The sequence below is a fragment of the Stenella coeruleoalba genome (genome assembly GCF_951394435.1).
Source record: "Stenella coeruleoalba genome assembly, chromosome: 13".
NCBI classification, from domain to species: Eukaryota; Metazoa; Chordata; class Mammalia; order Artiodactyla; family Delphinidae; genus Stenella; species Stenella coeruleoalba.
In genome coordinates this window covers 48,144,996-48,159,818 of record NC_137159.1, presented here as the reverse complement: position 1 = coordinate 48,159,818, position 14,823 = coordinate 48,144,996, and the positions used below count along the sequence as shown (strand labels likewise).

General features: G+C 36.7%; 1 protein-coding gene across 2 annotated transcripts in view; it reads right to left on the bottom strand.

The window, feature by feature from the left end:
- LOC307195881 (neurexin-1-like) overlaps window positions 1-14,823 on the bottom strand; it is a 752,915-nt gene that overhangs the window by 234,220 nt on the left and 503,872 nt on the right. For both annotated transcript variants that reach the window (XM_079940449.1, XM_079940450.1), the window contains exon 8: window positions 7,577-7,786. The gene's annotated coding sequence lies outside the window, so the exon portion shown is untranslated. The remainder of the gene's footprint in view (window positions 1-7,576; window positions 7,787-14,823) is intronic.

Below are 14,823 nucleotides of genomic sequence, written 5' to 3'. Positions count from 1 at the left end.
TGTGATGAGAAGCACATAAATAGGGCTAATGCTATTTGAAGGAGGTAAATATTTTCAATAGAAAAGAAGAGGTTCTCTGGAACAACTTATAAAATTTCTAAAGTATGAGTATTAACTTTCCTTAAAAATTCTTTAAAGCTGAAGCTTTGCCTGAATTCAATTAGTATTTGTTGAATAAATAAATGAGTCAGCATGCCTATAAAACAGTCTAGAGCTGTGTCCTACAGTGTACAAATTCCTTAACACTATTAAAGAAACTTTTTTCATAAAGATTTGTTCAGGTTTACTATTGCTTCCTAATAATGTATATTTTCCTAAGATACCTTTTATTTTGTTGAGGTTAAAATTTTTAGTCATCCATCCTAACCTCTTATTTTAAACTCTCTGTATCAGTAGTCATGGCCCTCTTCTTCATCTCTTGTGAGATTTTCTCAGCCTTCCTAGCTGTCCCTTTTCTCTATTAATAACTTTACTTTTTAACTTCATTCTCAGAATTAAACTAAAGATATTTAAACACAATCCATTACTCTCAAATTAACTCTCATATCATATTGTTTCTCATTTGCAGAGTCTTTTTCTTTTCCCCTCTTCCTGGCACTATATTATTAAGACATTAATTATAAATTACATATTAGATTTGACTCTAACTCTCAAAGAATTAAAAATGTAAAACAAAATATGAAATGGAGCAAAGGGGTACTGCCTGTTGCCTTCTCTAATTACAGCCCATGGTAAACTTACTAATTCCTGCTTTCCTGATCTGCTGCCATGTCCTTTATACATATATATTTTTTTCTCAGAAGAATGAAATTCAGGTATTTGTACACAGGGAACCATGGAAGGGATTTACAAAGGCAAAAGGGCAATCAAGGTGTGCCTTTCCCATTAAATTTTCTGCTCTCTCAGTATCATTCTGTCTTCTGCCTTTCCTTTCAACACATTAGCCAAGTCGTGGGAGAAATATTCCTGATCTAGTCTTGTATTTGTGTTTTCTTAGCCCTGCAGTGTCAGGGATAGAAGTGGTTAGATCAAGAACAGAGATAGTCAGAACTGAAAGGAGGCTGAAATGTCTTTTATTCTTAACACAGATATTGCATTTGAGATTTTGTGTATAAATAATAGAGTTTTTTTTTTTTTTCTCTCTTTTTGGCAGAGCAAATACCAGAGAGAAGCATGAGCCAAGAGGCAGTGTAGATTGGATTGGGCTGTCACTGATCATTCCCACTGCATGGGTGTGGATCTTAGGGCCTCTTTCCTTGTCTATTGCTTTACAATGTTGTGTTAGTTTCTGCTGTACAGCAAAGTGAATCAGTTATACATATACTTATACCCCCTCTTTTTAAAATTTCCTTCCCACAGAGTACCACAGAGTACTGAGTAGAGTTCCCTGTGCTATTCAGCAGGTTCTCATTAGTTATCTATTTAATATTTAGCAGTGTATATACATCAATCCCAATCCTTGTCTAATTTAATCATGTTCCTTTAACATCCTACAACTTTATTTTGCTGAAAGAACTGATACAGAATGTCACATGTGTTACAAGAACTTAGGAGCCTTCTTTGTACTATTTTTGCACATGTATGTTTGGAAGTTATCTTAGAGTGCTGGTGATCACAAAGGGACCAACACCTCAACTCTAGAAATTAGACATGTAGAAAGAGAAGTTGGTATTGCTGGCTTCCTTTGGAAGCCTTCAGTTTTAGCCTTCCAGTCTCAAACTGTCTCAAGCTATGAACATTCCTTGGGGTAGATGGCTAGCTGTGAGTAGTATGTGGGTAGAGTGAAGTACTGGGGAATTGACATAGAGAAGAGAGCAGAACTCTGTCTATAACTGTGTGTGTCAGGGAACAGCACTTAACGGGTATTCATATATCTACAGCACAAGGGTAATATGGAAAATGACAAGGATACACCCTGCAGTAACTACTTATTATAAAGTTGTGAGCATATATTTAAGGCTCAATACTAATCATAAAAGAAATAAAAGTAATCAGTTAGAGAAGAGAAAAAATAGAAGCCAGGGTTACTTTGGTGCGTTAATGTTGCCCTCTGATCCTTCTCTAAGTGTTGTTTCTATAACCATCTCTTGCTGAATTTTTAAAAATGCTTAAAGGTGTAAGGGGATTGATACACTTGCACTTTCTCTGGATCATTACTTCTTAAAGAAAGAAACACTGTCTAGATGGGTTCTGTTATTTCCAGGGCTTCCCTAGGGGCAACTAAACAACTGTTAATAATGCATATGAAATATAAATAAACCCTGAAAAATATGGAGCACTTGAGGGCTACCAGCTCTTCCTTTATTCCAACAATCCTTATTAATTATTCTAGTCAGGTAGCTTTTAAAAGTAGTTTTTAAAATGACAAAACCCTTGTTTTGAAAATAAATATTGTGCATAATAAAAAAAAATTACACATGTAATATATACAACAGATAAAAGATCATTCATTGTCCTGCCTTCTCCCTGAAACCCTTATCTTACTTCCAGGAGACACTGAGGCTCCACCATTAAACCCTGGGACTTTGTTGCACACCATTTGATAACCACTGTAGCTTGGCCCAGGTCAATCCTTAAAACTTGTACAGCTCCCAGTGCCATGGTTGTTCTGTCACTTACTATTATGTGACTTGGAACAAGCTTCTTCTGAGGCTCCAATTTTTAGAATTTGAGAAACAGGAATGTCAATAAATCTCATGTATCATTTTCCAACTGAATATAAGATAAACACAGGTGTCAGGCAAATGGACATCAAAAAGCCCTTATATTACGAATAAAGTTGTTTGCAGGACATAATCTAGCTGCAGGCAAATGATGATTGTGATCCCTGCCCCCTCCCACCACTTGCCACTGCTGGATTAGACAGACTTGCCTGGTCACAGGTCGAACAGCTTAGCTACAAGCCTGTCTCCACAGCCAAAAGAGCTAAAGAGCATGCACCTTGTCTGTAGGCAGCCAGATCCCAGAGGAGGGGTGGCAGGAAAAAGCTGGAACAGGCATGCCCGATTCTTTCTCCCAAACTTACAAATAAAATAATTTCCCTAGTGGAGAGGTTGTGAACATATGAAGAAATACCCAGGGGGTTACTCTAATAGGGGTCTCTCAAAATGGAAATACTGGGGGTGGGCAGTAAGTGCTCCCTAAACATTTCTCACCTGAAATTTGGGTCAAATTATACCCACTTGAGAGGTTTGTGCAAGTGAGGTGATATTTTTGAAAGTAGTTATATAGTATATGATAGTTAGCATTCTCTTAATTATTATCTTAATTATTGTTATTGCTCAAAGATTCACTTTAGTAGTATGTTTTTGTTACTACTTAATGACATAGTCATCTCCCCAGAAAGATCACCAAGCATATTACAACAACCAGACAGTTAATTTTTTTTTTTTGGCACGCGGGCCTCTCATTGTTGTGGCCTCTACCGTTGCGGAGCACAGGCTCCGGACGCGCAGGCTCAGCAGCCATGGCTCACGGGCCCAGCCGCTCCGCGGCATGTGGGATCTTCCCGGACCGGGGCACGAACCTGTGTCCCCTGCATTGGCAGCCGGACTCTCAACCACTGTGCCACCAGGGAAGCCCCCAGACAGTTAATTTAAATGTATGAATAACTGCTTTTACATGCATGATGACAATATGATTATAACTTTAAATGTTTAAGATTATGGATTCACTTTGATGATTGATTACCACAGAAAGAAAGAAAGGAAAGAAGAAAAGAAGCAAAAAAGCACAATTAAGCCTAGTATACTATTAATAGATATTTTGGTTAAGAGGTTTAAACCACCAGGTTCCAGTGTAAAGTATGCTTACCTAAAATCAAGATAGGTGACATTAATCAATTTCTATTCTCAGTTGAACATGTAGCTTTGTTTCAAAAGGTCTGTTCTTACTCATTTCCTAACATCCTGTGAAGATTTCAAATATGCTTTTTCAAAAGCTCATTTGTAAAGAAAACCTCTTATGTATAATTTGATAAAACTCTCACTGATCCTTACTAAGAATCACCTAATATGAATGTGATCTTATCTTCATATTTAATCATAACACTCTATTTTGACTCTTGGTCTGATATATCCAGAAAGATTCTCAGTTCCAGGACTTTAGGATCACTTGATACTACAAGACCTTCTAGCTTTTTATGTTTATCAGCAAAGAAACTGAAGGTTAAGGGACTGTTTCTTCATTGCCATTACCAACATGCTCTAAGCATAAGTGCGTTTCTAATCTCATCTTCTTCACACAGCCATCATCCATCTATACAGCAGAAAAGGAAAGAAGAGCAATCTTGAAGCAGTATCGTTGTCACAGGGAGCAGGAACATGTCCTGCCTTATTGTGCCTAAGCCCAGACTTAAACTGAATCATAACCATCTATGGCAGAAAGGGAACCAGAACACTGATATTCAGAAAGATGTGGCTTCTACTTCCTAACAGTTATTCTTTTTAAAAAAACTAATTATTTTTAATACCTGTTAGTTTTAATAACTAACAGTAATTGGGGACTTTGTGATATTTATCTATGATAACATTCTACTCAATTCAACATTTTATTAAAGTGAAATTCCACAGTTCTTATGGTTTGAAAAACCAAGCTGCTTCATTAAAAAATCCTTGCATCAAGTTTTTTGCTGCCAGTAGTAAATATACTAATTTTTTTTTTTTTAATTATAGAGGGATTTTAACTGACAAAGCATGTTTTGTTTCTTTTGAGTTATTTGTCTTCTTTCTCAAACAAGTTTTGATATCAGGTCAGGAGGTCTTGCTGAAACATACAGTTTATGGAACAAGCATAGAGTACAGGTAGGTTATAAGGGTCAGATTTTTCTGAACCTGTTCTCTTGCAGCTTCTTTGCAAAGATTCTTGGAGAACAGCCAACATGGAATCAATTCTGAAATACTCTGCTAACCCATCTGGAAGAACATGTTTGTTTCTCAAATAGCCAAAGAGCTCTGCAAGATGCATCCTGCTTCCATAATGGGGAAGATTTCCCTAAGGTGAAGTCTGCAGCAGGTGGCACAGATGTCACTGTAGTGGCATATCAGGACAATGGGAAGACATGCGGCTAGAAGAAATGGACCACAATATGAGCATATTGGAGTCTGGGGAAGTCAAACAGTACCCTGCACAGCATCGCTCTGAGCACCCTGATTTCAGGTCACTCACAGAGGCCAAGAAGATGAGAAAGCCCAAGAGATATAAACAGACAGGAACAGGGGCTGTCTATTTAATGAGATATGTCAGTATTCAGAGAATATGGAACACAGGATTTTAGCACAGAAAGGAAACTTGGAGAGCACTTAACCCAAATTTCTCTCTTTACAGGTGAGAAAATGGACTCTGGCTTGCCTAATTTTTTGCAACTATCTTATGGGAGAGGAATGCTAGGATCCATTATGAATATTTGGAAACAACCTAGATGTCCGTCATCAAGAGAGTGGATAAATAAAGTTATAATACCTCAACAACTGTATACAGGGGAACATGATGCACTGATTGGCTTAAGTGTGCCTCTCACAAGCTTCTGAAACTGAAAATGGAACCCCATCCAGATGCCATGACTTGGAAATGTGGAAGAATTAGATTTCCAACTTGTTCCTAAATTTGGGACAATTGCCTGAAGAATGGAAGTGGAGGGTAGAGAGGTAAACAAATGTTCATGACAAAAACCAAGACAGTGTTCCTATCACCTCATCACCCAGCAGAAAAATGCCACTTGCGGGAGAAGTGACCCTGGTATCATTTTCAGAACGAGAGAACTACACATACAACAGTGCTATCCTAATCAAGAGAGCAAACAAAAAGGCAATGCTTTCTTCTTAGCAGCCAATGTTATCCCCCTCTGTTATATTCAGGGAGATTCTGAAAACAAACGTCTTAATGCTAAAAATAATGCTCCCAATTAATTCTCATTGAACACACACTTTCGGCTAATTTATACAGACTATTTTATTTAATTCTATCAAAAAATTTAGTCAAAACTATTATTATTATTATTCCATTTTATAGGTGTGCAAACTGAGACTCAGAGAGGTTAAGTTGTCCAAGGTCACAAAACTAGGAAATGGAAGAATTTCTAATCAAATACAGACAGTTTCTTTGCCTTTGTTGACTGAAAGAAGAACACACAATGTAAAAGTTATGAGTTAAGTTTTATTCAGGAATCTTACTGAGGACTATAGCCCCAGGAGACAACTTCTCAGATACCTCTGAGGAACTGCTCTGAAGATGTAAGAGAGGAGCCAGGATATATATGGATTTTTTGTTGGAAAATAAACATGTAATTGAACATCAAAAGATTATTGTCAATCACAAAGAACAGATATCTCAAGTTAATGATTTTACTGCTTTTCTGTACATGGGAAGATGCAAGAATCAGGGGTCACTGAAATTTTTCCTTAGATATGTATCTTAACTATACATATACATATGTTTGGGCCAGTATATCCAAAGTACAGAATGCTTCCTGTTTTTCTCCATCCTGAATTTCCCTCAGGGTGCACTGTTGGTAGGTGACTGCAGTGGCCAATGGCTTGATCCTTCTAGAACTGGAATGGCAGGCAACATTTTTCTCTTTACACCTTCCTCTAACTTCTATTTGGTTAAAAAAATTTCCATCTTACTCATCACTGTTCTGCAAGACTTTGTTTGTTAATGTGTCTGTTTGATGCCCACAACAAACATTCAGGTCATTTCTACCTTTTTTTCCCCAGATGTTTTGGGGTTATGGAAACCTTGCCTCACTCTCTAGGGAGCAGTCGTCTTCTTTGAACTGTAAATGAAGTGCTAGCTCAAGTCAGATTTCTCCTACTGTGTTACCTCAAGACAAAATCTAGGTTTTCTTTTCAGCACAAAAATTCACTGTCAGAATTCTACATGCTGCTTATCTTCCTTTCAGCTTAAGTCAGAAGGACTATATTGATTCTTCACTTGGGTCAGCAGGTGGATTTTCTCACCTTAGTTGCAAGCATCTGAAAATAGTATTAGATAATTCAAAACTTCCTGTCTCAGAGATGCACCACCTCCCTGTATATATAAATGTCTTGCTCTCAGGGAAAAATTAGAAACATGATTGCTTGTCAAAATTAGAGGATGCTCATATAGGTAGGTGGCATTATGACTGTAGAATGAAATATCTTGAAGAGACCTAAAATATTATATAATTCAAAGAATGTCACTCACAGGAAAAAGGGTATATGTCAACTAGGGGATACCAGAATAACTTGTGCATTCTTTTTAACAATGTTTCACCCCATCCCCCAACAATCTGTTATAATCCCTAGGAGCATATTGTCTCCTGCAACTTTACACTGAAACTCACCTGAAATTCACTGACTAAATGAGACATCATTACTAAGAAGAATGTGACATAAATTACCAGTGTGTTACTGCAAAGCAGGGAATACTATCTCAGCCAGAGTCTTGGAAGAAAATGGAGCCCATGCATGCCAGACAGAAGAATAGAGAGGACTTAACGTGGGGAATTAGTTTACAGAGGTGTTGGGAGAACTGAAAACCAAACATGAGAAGGTGAATTAACCTAAGAATTAGCAATGGCATGAAGCTGGTGTCTTACCTAGGGTTGGAGGAAAACAGTGAGAGTCAGACTCCAGGACTGGAATCACCTGGAGGGGACAGAACCATGAAGAGAAGAACCACAGTGCGGAAGAAATTCCCTGAGATACTCCTTGTCATCCAGTCTCTTGCGAGTCTCCTATTGGTTGACTCTATCAGGAAACCAGATTTCAAGGAAGCCTAGACATGTTAGCTTGCAGGGCACAGTTTCCTACAATACAGAACAAGAAACAGGGAATAGAGATAAGAGAAAATAACAAATGATCAGCAGAACTGTTTCAATCCATTCTCCTATTGTATACAGGACAGCATCATTATCTCCAGATAAACAAGACTGCACAACTTTCCTTAATAACAAACTTCATAGTTTCACTCTCATAGCCAGAAATTATTTCTGTTACTTAAAATTTAATTCATTTTAGTAGTCATTTAATTCATTTTTGGTGGACTTCAATTGATGATTATGTTACAAGCAGAGGCTGTGGCATCATTATATTTTTAAAACTATAAGGATACATTTGTCATACTTTAGTGTCAACCACTGATGGTCAAAAAAGTCAACATTTTATTTCTATTTTTGATTTCTTACATATTTCATTGTCTTACCATAGTAAAAATTTTACATTTGGTGTAGGGGTTTTGTAAAAACCACCTGAAATCCAAGAATATTTCCCTTGTTTCTTATTATTTTTTTTCCTAAAGTTCATGGAAAGGGAATGTATCTTCCTCTGGCCATTTATACCAAAACTTAAGAATCTTCATTTAATATTTTTAATAAAGTCTTACTAAGCTAGAAGAGCAAAGTATGTTATGGCTTTGACAGGGGTTAAATTTCTTTAATGGTTTAAATCAATACTTTAAAAAACTACAATAATAGCATTTAATATGACTTTCACATAGTGTATTGAATTCCTCTTGTGCCCTGACTCATGTTTCTCAGCCCATCTTTTCTACCAGCAGTTTCTGTGGCAGCTGTCGTCATGTAGGTGGTATGGGCAGCACCTTACTTCAGCAGCAGGCTCTACCTTTCTGGAGCTTCTTCCATACTCAGTGTGGGAACCTGAAGTAATCCTGATCACTTATGGCATGCAAACCTAAATGGGCTAGGAAGGTAATCTCTTGCTGAGTAAGCTTAGACAGAGAGGAGGAAGCAGCCAATGGATAAATGTTCTCTTCTTCCAGTCCACAGATAAACCCTTCTTTTTTGGATTGAGTTTTATTTTATTTATTTATTTTTATACAGCACATTTTTATTAGTTATCTATTTTATGCATATTGGTGTATATATGTCAATCCCAATCTTCCAATTCATCCCACACTCCCCTACGCGTGCTTTCCCCCACTTGGTGTCCATACATTTGTTCTCCACAACTGTGTGTGCGTTTCTGCCTTGTAAACTGGTTCACCTGTACCATTTTTCTATACTTTACGTATATGTGTTAATATACGGTATTTGTTTTTCTCCTTCTGACTTAACTTCACTCTGTATGACAGTCTCTAGGTCCATCCACATCTCTAAAAATGACCCAGTTTCATTCCTTTTTATGGCTGAGTAATACTCCATTGTATATATGTACCACATCTTCTTTATCCATTCATCTCTCGATGGGCATTTAGGTTGCTTCCATGATCTGGCTATTGTAAACAGTGCTGCAATGAACATTGGGGTGCATGTCTCTTTTTTGAATTATGGTTTTCTCTGGGTATATGCCCATTGGTGGGATGGCGGGGTCATATGGTAATTCTATTCTTAGGTTTTTAAGGACCATCCATACTGTTCTCCATAGTGACTGTATCAATTTACATTCCCACCAACAGTGCAAGAGGGTTCCCTATTCACACCCTCTCCAGGATCTGTTGTTTGTAGATTTTCTGATGATGCCCATTCTAACTGGTGAGAAGTGATACCTCATTTAGCTTTGATTTGCATTTCTCAAATGATTAGTGATGTTGAGCATCTTTTCATGTGTTTGTTGGCCATCTGTATGTCTTCTTTGGAGAAATGTCTATTTAGGTCTTCTGCCCTTTTGGTTGGGTTTTTTTTTTTTTTTTTCTATAATATTGAGCTGCATGAGCCGTATATATATTTTGAAGATTAATCCTTTGTGTGTTGATTTGTTTGCAAATATTTTCTCCCATTCTGAGGGCTGTCTTTTCATCTTGTTTATAGTTTCCTTTGCTGTGCAAAAGCTTTGAAGTTTCATTAGGTCTCATTTTTTTATTTTTGGTTTTATTTCCAATACTCTAGGAGGGGGGTCAAAAAGGATCTTGCTGTGACTTATGTCATAGAGTGTTCTGCCTATGTTTTCATCTAAGAGTTTTATAGTGTACGGTCTTACATTTAGGTCTTTAATCTATTTTGAGTTTATTTTTTGTGTATGGTGTTAGGGAGTGTTCTAATTTCATTCTTTTACATGTAGTTGTCCAGTTTTCCCAGCACCACTTATTGAAGAGACTGTCTTTTCTCCATTGCATATCCTTGCCTCCTCTGTCGTAGATTTGTTGACCGTTGGTGCGTGGGCTTATCTCTGGGATTTCTATCCTGTTCCATTGATCTATATTTCTGTTTTTGTGCTAGTACAATATTGTCTTGATTACTGTAGCTTTGTAGTACAGTCTGAAGTCAGGGAGCCTGATTCTTCCAGTTCTGATTTTTTCCCTCAAGATGGCTTTGGCTATTCGGGGTCTTTTGTGTCTGCATACAAATTTTAAGATTTTTTTGTTCTACTTCTGTAAAAAATGCCACTGGTAATTTGATAGGAATTGCACTGAATCTGTATATTGCTTTGGGTAGTATAGTCATTTTCACAATATTGATTCTTCCAATCCAAGAACATGGTATAATTCTCCATCTGTTTGAGTCACCTTAGATTTCTTTCATCAGTTTCTTACAGTTTTCTTAGTACAGGTATTTTACCTCCTCAGGCAGGTTTATTCCTAGGTATTTTATTCTTTTTGTTGCAATGGTGAATGGGATTGTTTCCTGAATTTCTCTTTCTGATCTGTCATTGCTAGTGTATAGGAATGCAAGAGATTTCTATGTATTAATTTTGCATTATGCAACTTTATCAAATTCATTTATTAGCTCTAGTAGTTTTCTGGTGGCATCTTTAGGATTCTCTATGTAGAGTATCATGTCATCTGCAAACAGTGACACTTTTATTTCTTCTTTTCCAATTTTGATTCCTTTATTTCTTTTTTCGTCTCTGACTGCCATGGCTAGGTCTTTCAAAACTATGTTGAATAACAGTCGTGAGAGTGGACAACCTGGTCTTGTTCCTGATCTTAGAGGAAATGCTTTCAGTTTTTCACCATAAGAGTGATGTTTGCTATGGGTTTGTCATATATAGCCTTTATTATGTTGAGGTAGGTTCCCTCTATACCCACTTTCTGGAGAGTTTTTATCATAAATGAGTGTTGAATTTTGTCAAAATCTTCTTCTGCTTCTGCTGAGATGATCATATGGTTTTTATCCTTCAATTTGTTAATATGGTATATCACATTGATTGATTTGCATATACTAAAGAATCCTTGCATTCCTGGGATCTTGATCATGGTGATCATGGTGTATGATCCTTTTAATGTGTTATTGGATTCTGCTTGCTAGTATTTTGTTGAGGATTTTTGCATCTATATTCATCAGTGATATTGGTCTGTAATTTTCTTTTTTTGTAGTATCTCTATCTGGTTTTGGTATCAGGGTGATGGTGGCCTCCTAGAATGAGTTTGGGAATGTTCCTTGCTCTGTAATTTTTTGGAAGAGTTTGAGAAGAATGGGTGTTAGCTCTTCTCTGAATGTTTGATAGAATTCACCTCTGAAGCCATCTGCTCCTAGACTTTTGCTTTCTGGAAGATATTTAGTCACAGTTTCAATTTCATTACTTGTGATTGGTCTGTTCATATTTTCTATTTCTTCCTGATTCAGTCTGGGAAGGTAATACCTGTCTAAGTATTTGTCCATTTCTTCCCAGTTGTCCATTTTATTGGCATAGTGTTGCTTGTAGTAGTCTCTGATGATGCTTTGTATTTCTGCAGTGTCTGTTGTAACTTCCCCTTTTTCATTTCTAATTTTATTTCAGTCCGCTCACTCCTTTTCTTGATGAGTCTGGCTAAAGGTTAATCAATATTGTTTACCTTCTCAAAGAACCAACTTTTAGTTTTATTGATCTTGGCTACTGTTTCCTTCATTTCTTTTTCATTTATTTCTGATCTGATCTTTTAAGATTTCTTTCCTTCTACAACCTTTGGGTTTTGTTTGTTCTTTTTTCTCTAGTTCTTTTAGGTGTAAGGTTGCGTTGTTTATTTGAGACTTTTCTTGTTTCTGGAGGTTGGATTGTGTTGCTATAAACTTCCCTCTTAGAAATGCTTTTGCTGCATCCCATAGGTTTTGGATCATTGTGTTTCTGTTGCCATTTGTCTCTAGATAACTTTTTTTTAAACATCTTTATTGGAGTATAATTGCTTTAGAATGTTGCATTAATTTCTGCTGTATAACAAAGAGAATCAGCTATATCTATACATATATATCCCCATATCCCCTCCCTTTTGTGTCTCCCTCCCACCAGCCCTATCCCACTCCTTTAGGTGGTCACAAAGCACCGAGCTGATCTCCCTGTGCTATTCAGCTGCTTCCCACTAGCTATCTACTTTAAAATTGGTAGTGTATATATGTCAATGCTAATCTCTCACTTCATCCCAGCTTACCATTCCTCCTCCCCATGTCCTCAAGTCCATTCTCTACGTCTCCATCTTTATTCTTGTCCTTCCCCTAGGTTCATCAGAAACATTTTTTTCCCTTACATTCCATACATATGTGTTAGCATACAGTATTTGTTTTTCTTTTTCTGACTTACTTCACTCTGTATGACATACTCTAGGTCCATCCACCTCACTACAAATAACTCAATTTTGTTTCTTTTTACGGCCAAATAATATTCCATTGCATATGTGTGTCATATCTTCTTTATCCATTCATCTGTCAATGGACACAGGTTGCTTCCATGTCCTGGCTATTGTAAATAGTGTTGCAATGAATATTGTGGTACCTGACTCTTTTTGAATTATGGTTTTCTCAGGGTATATGCCCAGTAGTGGGATTGCTGGCTCATATGGTAGTTCTATTTATAGTTTTTTAAGGAACCTCCATACTGTTCTCCATAGTAGCTGTATCAATTTACATCCCCACCAACAGTGCAAGAGGGTTCCCTTTTCTCCACACCCTCTCCAGCATTTATTGCTTGTAGATTTTTTGATGATAGCCATTCTGACCGGTATGAGGTGATACTGCATTGTAGTTTTGACTTGCATTTCTCTAATGATTAGTGATGGTGAACATCCTTTTATGTGTTTGTTGACAAACTTCTTTGGGGATTTGGCTATTTAGATCTTCTGCTCATTGTTGGATTGGGTTGTTTGTTTTTTTGATATTGAGCTGCATGAGCTGCTTATATATTTTGGAGATTAATGCTTTGTCAGTTGCTTCGTTTGCAAGTATTTTCTCCCATCCTGAGGGTGGTCTTTTCATCTTGTTTATGGTTTCCTTTGCTGTGCAAAAGCTCTTAAATTTCATTAGGTCCCATTTGTTTATTTCTGTTTTTATTTCCCTTTCTTTAGGAGGTGGGTCAAAAGGATCTTGTTGTGATTTATGTCATAGAGTGTTCTGCCTATGTTTTCCTCTTTATGTTTTATAGTGTCTGGTCTTACATTTAGGTGTTTAATCTATTTTGAGTTTATATTTGTGTATGGTGTAGGGAGTGTCTAATTTCATTCCTTGATATGTAGCTGTCCAGCTTTCTCAGCACCACTTATTGAAGAGGTTGTCTTTTCTCCATTGTAGATTCCTGCCTCCTTTATCAAAGATAAGGTGACTACATGTGCGTGGGTTTATCTCTGGGCTTTCTATCCTGTTCCATCGTTCTATATTTCTGTTTTTGTCCCAGTACCATATTGTCTTGATTACTGTAGATTTGTAGTATATTCTGAAGTCAGGGAGCTTCATTCCTCTAGCTATGTTTTTCTTTCTCAAGATTTCTGGCTATATGGGGTCTTTTGTGTTTCCATACATATTGTGAAATTTTTTGTTCTAGTGCTGTAAAGAATGCCATTGATAGTTTGATAGGGATTGCATTGAATCTGTAGATTGCTCTGGGTAGTATAGTCATTTTCACAATGTTGATTCTTCCAATCCAAGAACATGGTATAGATCTCCATCTGTTGGTATCATCTTTAATTTCTTTCATCAGTGTCTTATAGTTTTCTGCATACAGGTCTCTTGTCTTCTTAAGTAGGTGTATTCCTAGGTATTTTATTCTTTTTTTGCAGTGGTAAATGGGAGTGATTCCTTAATTTCTCTATCAGATTTTTCATCATTAGTGTATAGGAATGCAAGAGATTTCTGTGCATTAATTTTGTATTCTGCTACTTTACCAAATTCATTGATTAGCTCTAGTAGTTTTCTGGTAGCATCTTTAGGATTCTCTATGTATAGGATCATGTCATCTGCACACAGTGACAGTTTTACTTCTTCTTTTCCAGTTTGGATTCCTTTTATTTTTTTTTCGGCTCTGATTGTTCTGCCTAAAACTTCCAAAACTATGTTGAAAAATAGTGGTGAGAGTGGGCATCCTTGTCTAGTTCCTGATTTTTTACTCTTCTTTGAGTTCTTCGTGATCTCTTCGTTATTTAGTAGCATATTGTTTAGCCTCCATGTGTTTGTAGTTTTTACAGTTTTTTTTTTCCTGTAATTGATATCTAGTCTCATAGCAGAAAAGATACTTGATACAATTTCAATTTTCTTAAATTTACCAAGGCTTGATTTGTGACCAAAGATATGGTCTATCCTGGAGAATGTTCCTTGAGTACTTGAGAGGAAAGTGTATTCTGTTGTTTTTGGATAATTTAAGAACACCTTGTTTATTGTGTAATTTAAAGCTTGTGTTTCCTTATTTATTTTCATTTTGGATGATCTGTCCATTGGTGAAATTGGGGTGTTAAAGTCCCGTACCAGTATTGTGCTATTGTTGATCTCCCCTTCTATGGCTGTTAGCATTTGCCTTATCTATTGAGGTGCTCCTATGTTGAGTGCCTAAATATTTATAATTGTTATATCTTCTTCTTGGATTGATCCCTTGATCATTATGTAGTGTCCTTATTTGTCTTTTGTAATAGTCTTTATTTTAAGGTCTATTTTGTCTGATATGAGAATTGCTAGTCCAGCTTTCTTTAGATTTCCATTTGTATGGAATATCT